Here is a 15,960-nt window from a genome sequence, read left to right on the forward strand (position 1 = left end):
TCATGCACGTCTAGGTATTTTTCATATTTTTTAAACATTTACACATCTTTCATATTCAACGTGCTGGGCATCTTAGTGTGCAACCCCTGACACAATCAAAATCTGAGCCAGTATGGGCTCATGAACACACCGGTGTAACATGACCAACAATAAGTCAGACGACATGTAAACATGTTGCAAACCGCTGTTCCATCTTACAAATTTGTCATGTACATCCAGGTATTTTTGATATTTTTGAATGTTTTTAAACATTTCCAAATCTTTTATATTCAACGTGCTGGACATCTTAGTGTGCAACCCCTGACACAATCAAAATCTGAGCCAGTATGGGCTCACGAACACACCGGTGTAACATGAGCAACAATAAGCCAGACGACATGTAAACCTGTTGCAAACCGCTGTTCCATCTTACAAATTTGTCATGTACGTCCAGGTATTTTTGATATTTTTGAAAGTTTTTAAACATTTCCAAATCTTTTATATTCAACGTGCTGGACATCTTAGTGTGCAACCCCTGACACAATCAAAATCTGAGCCAGTATGGGCTCACGAACACACCGGTGTAACATGAGCAACAATAAGCCAGACGACATGTAAACATGTTGCAAACCGCTGTTCCATCTTACAAATTTGTCATGTACGTCCAGGTATTTTTGATATTTTTGAAAGTTTTTAAACATTTCCAAATCTTTTATATTCAACGTGCTGGACATCTTAGTGTGCAACCCCTGACACAATCAAAATCTGAGCCAGTATGGGCTCATGAACACACCGGTGTAACATGAGCAACAATAAGCCAGACGACATGTCGACAAGTTGCAAACCGCTGTTCCATCTTACGAATTTGTGATGGACATCCAGGTATTTTTGATATTTTTGAAAGTTTTTAAACATTTCCAAATCTTTTATATTCAACGTGCTGGACATCTTAGTGTGCAACCCCTGACACAATCAAAATCTGAGCCAGTATGGGCTCACGAACACACCGGTGTAACATGAGCAACAATAAGCCAGACGACATGTAAACATGTTGCAAACCGCTGTTCCATCTTACAAATTTGTCATGTACGTCCAGGTATTTTTGATATTTTTGAAAGTTTTTAAACATTTCCAAATCTTTTATATTCAACGTGCTGGACATCTTAGTGTGCAACCCCTGACACAATCAAAATCTGAGCCAGTATGGGCTCATGAACACACCGGTGTAACATGAGCAACAATAAGCCAGACGACATGTCGACAAGTTGCAAACCGCTGTTCCATCTTACGAATTTGTGATGGACATCCAGGTATTTTTGATATTTTTGAAAGTTTTTAAACGTTTCCAAATCTTTTATATTCAACGTGCTGGACATCTTAGTGTGCAACCCCTGATATCGAATCAAAATGTGAGCCAGTATGGGCTCACGAACACACCAGTGTAACATGAGCAACAATAAGCCAGACGACATGTAAACATGTTGCAAACCGCTGTTCCATCTTACAAATTTGTGATGGACATCTAGGTATTTTTGATATTTTTGAAAGTTTTTAAACATTTCCAAATCTTTTATATTCAACGTGCTGGACATCTTAGTGTGCAACCCCTGACACAATCAAAATCTGTGCCAGTATGGGCTCACGAACAGACCGGTGTAACATGAGCAACAAAAAGCAGACGACATGTAAACATGTTGCAAACCGCTGTTCCATCTTACAAATTTGTCATGTACGTCCAGGTATTTTTGATATTTTTGAAAGTTTTTAAACATTTCCAAATCTTTTATATTCAACGTGCTGGACATCTTAGTGTGCAACCCCTGACACAATCAAAATCTGAGCCAGTATGGGCTCACGAACACACCGGTGTAACATGAGCAACAATAAGCCAGACGACATGTAAACATGTTGCAAACCGCTGTTCCATCTTACAAATTTGTCATGTACGTCCAGGTATTTTTGATATTTTTGAAAGTTTTTAAACATTTCCAAATCTTTTATATTCAACGTGCTGGACATCTTAGTGTGCAACCCCTGACACAATCAAAATCTGAGCCAGTATGGGCTCACGAACAGACCGGTGTAACATGAGCAACAAAAAGCAGACGACATGTAAACATGTTGCAAACCGCTGTTCCATCTTACAAATTTGTCATGTATGTCCAGGTATTTTTGATATTTTTGAAAGTTTTTAAACATTTCCAAATCTTTTATATTCAACGTGCTGGACATCTTAGTGTGCAACCCCTGACACAATCAAAATCTGAGCCAGTATGGGCTCATGAACACACCGGTGTAACATGACCAACAATAAGTCAGACGACATGTAAACATGTTGCAAACCGCTGTTCCATCTTACAAATTTGTCATGTACATCCAGGTATTTTTGATATTTTTGAATGTTTTTAAACATTTCCAAATCTTTTATATTCAACGTGCTGGACATCTTAGTGTGCAACCCCTGACACAATCAAAATCTGAGCCAGTATGGGCTCACGAACACACCGGTGTAACATGAGCAACAATAAGCCAGACGACATGTAAACCTGTTGCAAACCGCTGTTCCATCTTACAAATTTGTCATGTACGTCCAGGTATTTTTGATATTTTTGAAAGTTTTTAAACATTTCCAAATCTTTTATATTCAACGTGCTGGACATCTTAGTGTGCAACCCCTGACACAATCAAAATCTGAGCCAGTATGGGCTCACGAACAGACCGGTGTAACATGAGCAACAAAAAGCAGACGACATGTAAACATGTTGCAAACCGCTGTTCCATCTTACAAATTTGTCATGTACGTCCAGGTATTTTTGATATTTTTGAAAGTTTTTAAACATTTCCAAATCTTTTATATTCAACGTGCTGGACATCTTAGTGTGCAACCCCTGACACAATCAAAATCTGAGCCAGTATGGGCTCACGAACACACCGGTGTAACATGAGCAACAATAAGCCAGACGACATGTAAACATGTTGCAAACCGCTGTTCCATCTTACAAATTTGTCATGTACGTCCAGGTATTTTTGATATTTTTGAAAGTTTTTAAACATTTCCAAATCTTTTATATTCAACGTGCTGGACATCTTAGTGTGCAACCCCTGACACAATCAAAATCTGAGCCAGTATGGGCTCATGAACACACCGGTGTAACATGAGCAACAATAAGCCAGACGACATGTCGACAAGTTGCAAACCGCTGTTCCATCTTACGAATTTGTGATGGACATCCAGGTATTTTTGATATTTTTGAAAGTTTTTAAACGTTTCCAAATCTTTTATATTCAACGTGCTGGACATCTTAGTGTGCAACCCCTGATATCGAATCAAAATGTGAGCCAGTATGGGCTCACGAACACACCAGTGTAACATGAGCAACAATAAGCCAGACGACATGTAAACATGTTGCAAACTGCTGTTCCATCTTACAAATTTGTGATGGACATCTAGGTATTTTTGATATTTTTGAAAGTTTTTAAACATTTCCAAATCTTTTATATTCAACGTGCTGGACATCTTAGTGTGCAACCCCTGACACAATCAAAATCTGTGCCAGTATGGGCTCACGAACAGACCGGTGTAACATGAGCAACAAAAAGCAGACGACATGTAAACATGTTGCAAACCGCTGTTCCATCTTACAAATTTGTCATGTATGTCCAGGTATTTTTGATATTTTTGAAAGTTTTTAAACATTTCCAAATCTTTTATATTCAACGTGCTGGACATCTTAGTGTGCAACCCCTGACACAATCAAAATCTGAGCCAGTATGGGCTCACGAACAGACCGGTGTAACATGAGCAACAAAAAGCAGACGACATGTAAACATGTTGCAAACCGCTGTTCCATCTTACAAATTTGTCATGTATGTCCAGGTATTTTTGATATTTTTGAAAGTTTTTAAACATTTCCAAATCTTTTATATTCAACGTGCTGGACATCTTAGTGTGCAACCCCTGACACAATCAAAATCTGAGCCAGTATGGGCTCACGAACACACCGGTGTAACATGAGCAACAATAAGCCAGACGACATGTAAACATGTTGCAAACCGCTGTTCCATCTTACAAATTTGTCATGTACGTCCAGGTATTTTTGATATTTTTGAAAGTTTTTAAACATTTCCAAATCTTTTATATTCAACGTGCTGGACATCTTAGTGTGCAACCCCTGACACAATCAAAATCTGAGCCAGTATGGGCTCATGAACACACCGGTGTAACATGAGCAACAATAAGCCAGAGGACATGTCGACAAGTTGCAAACCGCTGTTCCATCTTACGAATTTGTGATGGACATCCAGGTATTTTTGATATTTTTGAAAGTTTTTAAACGTTTCCAAATCTTTTATATTCAACGTGCTGGACATCTTAGTGTGCAACCCCTGATATCGAATCAAAGTGTGAGCCAGTATGGGCTCACGAACACACCAGTGTAACATGAGCAACAATAAGCCAGACGACATGTAAACATGTTGCAAACCGCTGTTCCATCTTACAAATTTGTGATGGACATCTAGGTATTTTTGATATTTTTGAAAGTTTTTAAACATTTCCAAATCTTTTATATTCAACGTGCTGGACATCTTAGTGTGCAACCCCTGACACAATCAAAATCTGTGCCAGTATGGGCTCACGAACAGACCGGTGTAACATGAGCAACAAAAAGCAGACGACATGTAAACATGTTGCAAACCGCTGTTCCATCTTACAAATTTGTCATGTACGTCCAGGTATTTTTTATATTTTTGAAAGTTTTTAAACATTTCCAAATCTTTTATATTCAACGTGCTGGACATCTTAGTGTGCAACCCCTGACACAATCAAAATCTGAGCCAGTATGGGCTCACGAACACACCGGTGTAACATGAGCAACAATAAGCCAGACGACATGTAAACATGTTGCAAACCGCTGTTCCATCTTACAAATTTGTCATGTACGTCCAGGTATTTTTGATATTTTTGAAAGTTTTTAAACATTTCCAAATCTTTTATATTCAACGTGCTGGACATCTTAGTGTGCAACCCCTGACACAATCAAAATCTGAGCCAGTATGGGCTCACGAACAGACCGGTGTAACATGAGCAACAAAAAGCAGACGACATGTAAACATGTTGCAAACCGCTGTTCCATCTTACAAATTTGTCATGTACGTCCAGGTATTTTTGATATTTTTGAAAGTTTTTAAACATTTCCAAATCTTTTATATTCAACGTGCTGGACATCTTAGTGTGCAACCCCTGACACAATCAAAATCTGAGCCAGTATGGGCTCACGAACACACCGGTGTAACATGAGCAACAATAAGCCAGACGACATGTAAACATGTTGCAAACCGCTGTTCCATCTTACAAATTTGTCATGTACGTCCAGGTATTTTTGATATTTTTGAAAGTTTTTAAACATTTCCAAATCTTTTATATTCAACGTGCTGGACATCTTAGTGTGCAACCCCTGACACAATCAAAATCTGAGCCAGTATGGGCTCATGAACACACCGGTGTAACATGAGCAACAATAAGCCAGACGACATGTCGACAAGTTGCAAACCGCTGTTCCATCTTACGAATTTGTGATGGACATCCAGGTATTTTTGATATTTTTGAAAGTTTTTAAACATTTCCAAATCTTTTATATTCAACGTGCTGGACATCTTAGTGTGCAACCCCTGACACAATCAAAATCTGAGCCAGTATGGGCTCACGAACACACCGGTGTAACATGAGCAACAATAAGCCAGACGACATGTAAACATGTTGCAAACCGCTGTTCCATCTTACAAATTTGTCATGTACGTCCAGGTATTTTTGATATTTTTGAAAGTTTTTAAACATTTCCAAATCTTTTATATTCAACGTGCTGGACATCTTAGTGTGCAACCCCTGACACAATCAAAATCTGAGCCAGTATGGGCTCATGAACACACCGGTGTAACATGAGCAACAATAAGCCAGACGACATGTCGACAAGTTGCAAACCGCTGTTCCATCTTACGAATTTGTGATGGACATCCAGGTATTTTTGATATTTTTGAAAGTTTTTAAACGTTTCCAAATCTTTTATATTCAACGTGCTGGACATCTTAGTGTGCAACCCCTGATATCGAATCAAAATGTGAGCCAGTATGGGCTCACGAACACACCAGTGTAACATGAGCAACAATAAGCCAGACGACATGTAAACATGTTGCAAACCGCTGTTCCATCTTACAAATTTGTGATGGACATCTAGGTATTTTTGATATTTTTGAAAGTTTTTAAACATTTCCAAATCTTTTATATTCAACGTGCTGGACATCTTAGTGTGCAACCCCTGACACAATCAAAATCTGTGCCAGTATGGGCTCACGAACAGACCGGTGTAACATGAGCAACAAAAAGCAGACGACATGTAAACATGTTGCAAACCGCTGTTCCATCTTACAAATTTGTCATGTACGTCCAGGTATTTTTGATATTTTTGAAAGTTTTTAAACATTTCCAAATCTTTTATATTCAACGTGCTGGACATCTTAGTGTGCAACCCCTGACACAATCAAAATCTGAGCCAGTATGGGCTCACGAACACACCGGTGTAACATGAGCAACAATAAGCCAGACGACATGTAAACATGTTGCAAACCGCTGTTCCATCTTACAAATTTGTCATGTACGTCCAGGTATTTTTGATATTTTTGAAAGTTTTTAAACATTTCCAAATCTTTTATATTCAACGTGCTGGACATCTTAGTGTGCAACCCCTGACACAATCAAAATCTGAGCCAGTATGGGCTCACGAACAGACCGGTGTAACATGAGCAACAAAAAGCAGACGACATGTAAACATGTTGCAAACCGCTGTTCCATCTTACAAATTTGTCATGTATGTCCAGGTATTTTTGATATTTTTGAAAGTTTTTAAACATTTCCAAATCTTTTATATTCAACGTGCTGGACATCTTAGTGTGCAACCCCTGACACAATCAAAATCTGAGCCAGTATGGGCTCATGAACACACCGGTGTAACATGACCAACAATAAGTCAGACGACATGTAAACATGTTGCAAACCGCTGTTCCATCTTACAAATTTGTCATGTACATCCAGGTATTTTTGATATTTTTGAATGTTTTTAAACATTTCCAAATCTTTTATATTCAACGTGCTGGACATCTTAGTGTGCAACCCCTGACACAATCAAAATCTGAGCCAGTATGGGCTCACGAACACACCGGTGTAACATGAGCAACAATAAGCCAGACGACATGTAAACCTGTTGCAAACCGCTGTTCCATCTTACAAATTTGTCATGTACGTCCAGGTATTTTTGATATCTTTGAAAGTTTTTAAACATTTCCAAATCTTTTATATTCAACGTGCTGGACATCTTAGTGTGCAACCCCTGACACAATCAAAATCTGAGCCAGTATGGGCTCACGAACAGACCGGTGTAACATGAGCAACAAAAAGCAGACGACATGTAAACATGTTGCAGACCGCTGTTCCATCTTACAAATTTGTCATGTACGTCCAGGTATTTTTGATATTTTTGAAAGTTTTTAAACATTTCCAAATCTTTTATATTCAACGTGCTGGACATCTTAGTGTGCAACCCCTGACACAATCAAAATCTGAGCCAGTATGGGCTCACGAACACACCGGTGTAACATGAGCAACAATAAGCCAGACGACATGTAAACATGTTGCAAACCGCTGTTCCATCTTACAAATTTGTCATGTACGTCCAGGTATTTTTGATATTTTTGAAAGTTTTTAAACATTTCCAAATCTTTTATATTCAACGTGCTGGACATCTTAGTGTGCAACCCCTGACACAATCAAAATCTGAGCCAGTATGGGCTCATGAACACACCGGTGTAACATGAGCAACAATAAGCCAGACGACATGTCGACAAGTTGCAAACCGCTGTTCCATCTTACGAATTTGTGATGGACATCCAGGTATTTTTGATATTTTTGAAAGTTTTTAAACGTTTCCAAATCTTTTATATTCAACGTGCTGGACATCTTAGTGTGCAACCCCTGATATCGAATCAAAATGTGAGCCAGTATGGGCTCACGAACACACCAGTGTAACATGAGCAACAATAAGCCAGACGACATGTAAACATGTTGCAAACTGCTGTTCCATCTTACAAATTTGTGATGGACATCTAGGTATTTTTGATATTTTTGAAAGTTTTTAAACATTTCCAAATCTTTTATATTCAACGTGCTGGACATCTTAGTGTGCAACCCCTGACACAATCAAAATCTGTGCCAGTATGGGCTCACGAACAGACCGGTGTAACATGAGCAACAAAAAGCAGACGACATGTAAACATGTTGCAAACCGCTGTTCCATCTTACAAATTTGTCATGTATGTCCAGGTATTTTTGATATTTTTGAAAGTTTTTAAACATTTCCAAATCTTTTATATTCAACGTGCTGGACATCTTAGTGTGCAACCCCTGACACAATCAAAATCTGAGCCAGTATGGGCTCACGAACAGACCGGTGTAACATGAGCAACAAAAAGCAGACGACATGTAAACATGTTGCAAACCGCTGTTCCATCTTACAAATTTGTCATGTATGTCCAGGTATTTTTGATATTTTTGAAAGTTTTTAAACATTTCCAAATCTTTTATATTCAACGTGCTGGACATCTTAGTGTGCAACCCCTGACACAATCAAAATCTGAGCCAGTATGGGCTCACGAACACACCGGTGTAACATGAGCAACAATAAGCCAGACGACATGTAAACATGTTGCAAACCGCTGTTCCATCTTACAAATTTGTCATGTACGTCCAGGTATTTTTGATATTTTTGAAAGTTTTTAAACATTTCCAAATCTTTTATATTCAACGTGCTGGACATCTTAGTGTGCAACCCCTGACACAATCAAAATCTGAGCCAGTATGGGCTCATGAACACACCGGTGTAACATGAGCAACAATAAGCCAGAGGACATGTCGACAAGTTGCAAACCGCTGTTCCATCTTACGAATTTGTGATGGACATCCAGGTATTTTTGATATTTTTGAAAGTTTTTAAACGTTTCCAAATCTTTTATATTCAACGTGCTGGACATCTTAGTGTGCAACCCCTGATATCGAATCAAAGTGTGAGCCAGTATGGGCTCACGAACACACCAGTGTAACATGAGCAACAATAAGCCAGACGACATGTAAACATGTTGCAAACCGCTGTTCCATCTTACAAATTTGTGATGGACATCTAGGTATTTTTGATATTTTTGAAAGTTTTTAAACATTTCCAAATCTTTTATATTCAACGTGCTGGACATCTTAGTGTGCAACCCCTGACACAATCAAAATCTGTGCCAGTATGGGCTCACGAACAGACCGGTGTAACATGAGCAACAAAAAGCAGACGACATGTAAACATGTTGCAAACCGCTGTTCCATCTTACAAATTTGTCATGTACGTCCAGGTATTTTTTATATTTTTGAAAGTTTTTAAACATTTCCAAATCTTTTATATTCAACGTGCTGGACATCTTAGTGTGCAACCCCTGACACAATCAAAATCTGAGCCAGTATGGGCTCACGAACACACCGGTGTAACATGAGCAACAATAAGCCAGACGACATGTAAACATGTTGCAAACCGCTGTTCCATCTTACAAATTTGTCATGTACGTCCAGGTATTTTTGATATTTTTGAAAGTTTTTAAACATTTCCAAATCTTTTATATTCAACGTGCTGGACATCTTAGTGTGCAACCCCTGACACAATCAAAATCTGAGCCAGTATGGGCTCACGAACACACCGGTGTAACATGAGCAACAATAAGCCAGACGACATGTAAACATGTTGCAAACCGCTGTTCCATCTTACAAATTTGTCATGTACGTCTAGGTATTTTTGATATTTTTGAAAGTTTTTAAACATTCCCAAATCTTTTATATTCAACGTGCTGGACATCTTAGTGTGCAACCCCTGACACAATCAAAATCTGAGCCAGTATGGGCTCATGAACACACCGGTGTAACATGACCAACAATAAGTCAGACGACATGTAAACATGTTGCAAACCGCTGTTCCATCTTACGAATTTGTGATGGACATCCAGGTATTTTTGATATTTTTGAAAGTTTTTAAACGTTTCCAAATCTTTTATATTCAACGTGCTGGACATCTTAGTGTGCAACCCCTGATATCGAATCAAAGTGTGAGCCAGTATGGGCTCACGAACACACCAGTGTAACATGAGCAACAATAAGCCAGACGACATGTAAACATGTTGCAAACCGCTGTTCCATCTTACAAATTTGTGATGGACATCTAGGTATTTTTGATATTTTTGAAAGTTTTTAAACATTTCCAAATCTTTTATATTCAACGTGCTGGACATCTTAGTGTGCAACCCCTGACACAATCAAAATCTGTGCCAGTATGGGCTCACGAACAGACCGGTGTAACATGAGCAACAAAAAGCAGACGACATGTAAACATGTTGCAAACCGCTGTTCCATCTTACAAATTTGTCATGTACGTCCAGGTATTTTTGATATTTTTGAAAGTTTTTAAACATTTCCAAATCTTTTATATTCAACGTGCTGGACATCTTAGTGTGCAACCCCTGACACAATCAAAATCTGAGCCAGTATGGGCTCACGAACACACCGGTGTAACATGAGCAACAATAAGCCAGACGACATGTAAACATGTTGCAAACCGCTGTTCCATCTTACAAATTTGTCATGTACGTCCAGGTATTTTTGATATTTTTGAAAGTTTTTAAACATTTCCAAATCTTTTATATTCAACGTGCTGGACATCTTAGTGTGCAACCCCTGACACAATCAAAATCTGAGCCAGTATGGGCTCACGAACAGACCGGTGTAACATGAGCAACAAAAAGCAGACGACATGTAAACATGTTGCAAACCGCTGTTCCATCTTACAAATTTGTCATGTATGTCCAGGTATTTTTGATATTTTTGAAAGTTTTTAAACATTTCCAAATCTTTTATATTCAACGTGCTGGACATCTTAGTGTGCAACCCCTGACACAATCAAAATCTGAGCCAGTATGGGCTCATGAACACACCGGTGTAACATGACCAACAATAAGTCAGACGACATGTAAACATGTTGCAAACCGCTGTTCCATCTTACAAATTTGTCATGTACATCCAGGTATTTTTGATATTTTTGAATGTTTTTAAACATTTCCAAATCTTTTATATTCAACGTGCTGGACATCTTAGTGTGCAACCCCTGACACAATCAAAATCTGAGCCAGTATGGGCTCACGAACACACCGGTGTAACATGAGCAACAATAAGCCAGACGACATGTAAACCTGTTGCAAACCGCTGTTCCATCTTACAAATTTGTCATGTACGTCCAGGTATTTTTGATATTTTTGAAAGTTTTTAAACATTTCCAAATCTTTTATATTCAACGTGCTGGACATCTTAGTGTGCAACCCCTGACACAATCAAAATCTGAGCCAGTATGGGCTCACGAACAGACCGGTGTAACATGAGCAACAAAAAGCAGACGACATGTAAACATGTTGCAAACCGCTGTTCCATCTTACAAATTTGTCATGTACGTCCAGGTATTTTTGATATTTTTGAAAGTTTTTAAACATTTCCAAATCTTTTATATTCAACGTGCTGGACATCTTAGTGTGCAACCCCTGACACAATCAAAATCTGAGCCAGTATGGGCTCACGAACACACCGGTGTAACATGAGCAACAATAAGCCAGACGACATGTAAACATGTTGCAAACCGCTGTTCCATCTTACAAATTTGTCATGTACGTCCAGGTATTTTTGATATTTTTGAAAGTTTTTAAACATTTCCAAATCTTTTATATTCAACGTGCTGGACATCTTAGTGTGCAACCCCTGACACAATCAAAATCTGAGCCAGTATGGGCTCATGAACACACCGGTGTAACATGAGCAACAATAAGCCAGACGACATGTCGACAAGTTGCAAACCGCTGTTCCATCTTACGAATTTGTGATGGACATCCAGGTATTTTTGATATTTTTGAAAGTTTTTAAACGTTTCCAAATCTTTTATATTCAACGTGCTGGACATCTTAGTGTGCAACCCCTGATATCGAATCAAAATGTGAGCCAGTATGGGCTCACGAACACACCAGTGTAACATGAGCAACAATAAGCCAGACGACATGTAAACATGTTGCAAACTGCTGTTCCATCTTACAAATTTGTGATGGACATCTAGGTATTTTTGATATTTTTGAAAGTTTTTAAACATTTCCAAATCTTTTATATTCAACGTGCTGGACATCTTAGTGTGCAACCCCTGACACAATCAAAATCTGTGCCAGTATGGGCTCACGAACAGACCGGTGTAACATGAGCAACAAAAAGCAGACGACATGTAAACATGTTGCAAACCGCTGTTCCATCTTACAAATTTGTCATGTATGTCCAGGTATTTTTGATATTTTTGAAAGTTTTTAAACATTTCCAAATCTTTTATATTCAACGTGCTGGACATCTTAGTGTGCAACCCCTGACACAATCAAAATCTGAGCCAGTATGGGCTCACGAACAGACCGGTGTAACATGAGCAACAAAAAGCAGACGACATGTAAACATGTTGCAAACCGCTGTTCCATCTTACAAATTTGTCATGTATGTCCAGGTATTTTTGATATTTTTGAAAGTTTTTAAACATTTCCAAATCTTTTATATTCAACGTGCTGGACATCTTAGTGTGCAACCCCTGACACAATCAAAATCTGAGCCAGTATGGGCTCACGAACACACCGGTGTAACATGAGCAACAATAAGCCAGACGACATGTAAACATGTTGCAAACCGCTGTTCCATCTTACAAATTTGTCATGTACGTCCAGGTATTTTTGATATTTTTGAAAGTTTTTAAACATTTCCAAATCTTTTATATTCAACGTGCTGGACATCTTAGTGTGCAACCCCTGACACAATCAAAATCTGAGCCAGTATGGGCTCATGAACACACCGGTGTAACATGAGCAACAATAAGCCAGAGGACATGTCGACAAGTTGCAAACCGCTGTTCCATCTTACGAATTTGTGATGGACATCCAGGTATTTTTGATATTTTTGAAAGTTTTTAAACGTTTCCAAATCTTTTATATTCAACGTGCTGGACATCTTAGTGTGCAACCCCTGACACAATCAAAATCTGAGCCATGGGCTCATGAACACACCGCCATAACATTAGCAAAAAGACGGCTGATCCATCTTGCACATTCGTAATGCACGTCTAGGTATTTTTGATATGAAATACTACTATAATCATCCATGATGATAAGAGCTTATTCGATGCAGAAGCATGGTCTTTGATGCAGATATGTTGGATGGTCCTGAAAAGGGCTTTTTTTTTCATAGGCCAGGGGTAATTGAAGACGTTGAAGTAGATCAGCTTATCCTTGATTTTGTCATTTGCTCCAGGTGTAATGACATGAATGGAAAGCCTTCACTTATCACGTTGACAACCTCCTGCCGCTTGCGGGAATGGATAGAGAGAGCAGCTTTCTTCTGCAGTCTGTCCAAGTTCTGATACATATATGACCAAATCTGAAATTTTGCATAACGTACCATGAAACACACATTTTTATATGCAAATTAAAAGCTGCGCAACAAAAACAAACCTTACAACACCTTTCAGGAGAATACAACCCCATGTGTACGTGACTGATCGAAACAGGTTCCGGATTGTGCGCACAACACACATGCTGGTATTGGCGAGCAGTGTCTACACACACACCTGCAATGTTTGTACAATTTAGAATGGTGTCACGATCAAGCGGAACATATATACGCAAAAAAGTGCGGTTTTATGGATGAGTCTTACCCGCGTCAATCGATTCCCGATCATCCACTACTTTCACTGGCTAACCACTTTGATGTTGCAAAGGGTCAGTAGCTAAAGGTTCATCGACGTCCCCGGTTCTTCAATCGATCGGCGCCGATGAGCTCATCTTCACCGCTTAGTGACAGGGACCCGTCACTATCGCTAAATTTGCTATCAGACATTACGGCGTCGCGCGTGACAACTTTCAAGCGCAAGCACATACACCTCCGACTGTATGGGTGGTTTGCAACTTCCTGTCAAAATGACGTAAGGGAAGTTGCAATGTCACGTGGATTTACACTTCCGGTCCGAAGTTCTGCTGGAGTCTTATAGAGTAAGTGCGATTTTCAACCTAAAATAAGCTAATGTTACGGGCGTAAATGCACTAATTCTGCAGAAAATGGACATATAATGTATCGCATACCCTTGGATCCTGCGCCTTTGGAAAAATGTTGTCAACGTAAGCGAAACTTGAACTAAGGGGTGTAGGCACTTGTCACCAAATGTCGTGCTGTGTACTTATCACGTTGAATTGTGCGTGGCTGTGATAAGATTATCAACTCATAATGTGAATAGAATATTACTAAAGCCACAGCTTCTTCCCAGACTAAAAGAAAACGATTACATGCGTACTATCGTCAGAGTGCCGAAGATTGCACCGTAAAATACTGCCTGCACATTTTGTTGCGCCATATCTGAAATGTTGCCTGTTATCTTTGTTATTTGAAGCGTCAAATTGACCGCACTGTAACAGAACATTTCCCGTAGCAAAAGATTGCGATTTTGAAGCGCACGCCGAACGAAACCGAAACATGCACGACGTGTCACGAAATATTATCTTTGTCGCAAGAAAAGCACGTGCGAAGTATTCGTTACAGTACCTTACTTCTTTGGTGTGCAGGCATTCCCAGGAAAACTCATCTTGGTTGTCTTTTAAGCCAGATGGTAGAAGTTTTGCTTTGCTCCAATTGAGCGCAATTTCGGACCGGAAGTTCGAAGACCCAGCATGCGTAGCGCCACTTCTCAACTTGAAAACCACCTATTGTGCATTGCGCTTCGGTCGCCCAATGGGCGAGCTGCCACCATAAATACCATAACCACGTCACATGTGACGTTGCATGAGAGGGAGTTGAATCCAGCTGCGACTTCCGTCGTCTGCTGTCACGGCATATTCCTTCAAATTTCTCGAAAACCACTTCGTTGTTCTGGTTGAAACTTCGCGACTGTATTTCTGTAGCACTCTTGAATATAATTTCAGCTAAGTTTCGGAATCGCTCGATCTGTACGAGACCGTCCCTTTAAATCCCCGGGCTAAATAATTCGCGAACGGGTGCACCAATCCACGAGCCTTCTTTTTTACAAGTATCTGTCCGATACCACGTACAAGCTACATACCGTGTGAATGAGTGGGAGGCGCTCATTATTAAAATAAAAATGCAATTGAGTTTCGTAAAAAAGCGTAACTTCTAAAGCAGGGCGCTGTCGGCATTAAAATGGGTACTACCCCTTTTGGGACCTTCAGTGGACACCTTTTAGAGAAAAATCTGCCACCGAAGCGGGTCATTTGTTGCAGTAATTAATTGGTTTCGGTTTACGTATTTTTTTTGCGGCTGGTCGCGGCGAAGCGCAAAAGGGCGTATTTCATTGGTGTAATTCATTGGTGTAAGGACGTAATTCATTGATGGATAAGGGAGTGAAAGAGCGTCCTTTTGCGCTTCGCAGCGACAAGCCGCGACAAAAATACGTGCACTGCAAAAATGCATTCACTGATAGCTGATGCCTCAGGTGGAAGATTTCACAGTAGAACAACAGTATATTGGCTGCACAGGCACACACTCAGAGGTCCGGCAGGACGGAGAACATGTCCATATTGCTGCTTGTGTAGGCGCCTGGTTGATCCGTCACAAAGGAAATTGTGAAGCTGCTATGCCGAAAGATGATGATCCAACCACTCTGAGTGTCATATCCATTATACTGTATCCATGCAGATGCTATTCTGAAGCAGATATGAGTTGAGTGCTTATACCTGAAAGAAAGATAGGGATCAGAATTAAGCGTGAAAACCAAAAATTCTACCTGCCAAAATGCTGCGTAGATGCCACAGGTGCGGCGCTATGTTATACTAAGCAGCAAA

At 39.6% G+C, this 15,960-nt stretch overlaps 1 protein-coding gene and 2 long non-coding RNA genes across 4 annotated transcripts in view; 1 reads left to right on the plus strand and 2 right to left on the minus strand.

Moving 5' to 3' along the window:
• LOC135388565 (uncharacterized) overlaps positions 1-15,960 on the minus strand; it is a 285,782-nt gene that overhangs the window by 218,299 nt on the left and 51,523 nt on the right. The window lies entirely within an intron of this gene.
• The window catches only part of LOC135388560 (uncharacterized), a 44,967-nt gene that overhangs the window by 7,462 nt on the left and 21,545 nt on the right, over positions 1-15,960 (plus strand). Inside the window, exon 1 of one of the 2 annotated variants that reach the window (XM_064618178.1) lies at positions 14,130-14,160. The exons of the other annotated variant lie outside the window; for it this stretch is intronic. The gene's annotated coding sequence lies outside the window, so the exon portion shown is untranslated. Of the gene's footprint in view, positions 1-14,129; positions 14,161-15,960 lie in introns of those variants that run through there. 2 annotated transcript variants of the gene reach the window in all.
• LOC135387238 (uncharacterized) lies at positions 11,598-14,035 on the minus strand. The gene is made up of 3 exons (XR_010420968.1): positions 13,827-14,035; positions 13,624-13,739; positions 11,598-13,549 (listed from the first exon to the last, which is right to left on the minus strand). It is a non-coding gene; the product is annotated as an uncharacterized LOC135387238 (long non-coding RNA).

The sequence above is a fragment of the Ornithodoros turicata genome, chromosome 3 (assembly GCF_037126465.1).
Source record: "Ornithodoros turicata isolate Travis chromosome 3, ASM3712646v1, whole genome shotgun sequence".
Taxonomy (NCBI): Eukaryota; Metazoa; Arthropoda; class Arachnida; order Ixodida; family Argasidae; genus Ornithodoros; species Ornithodoros turicata.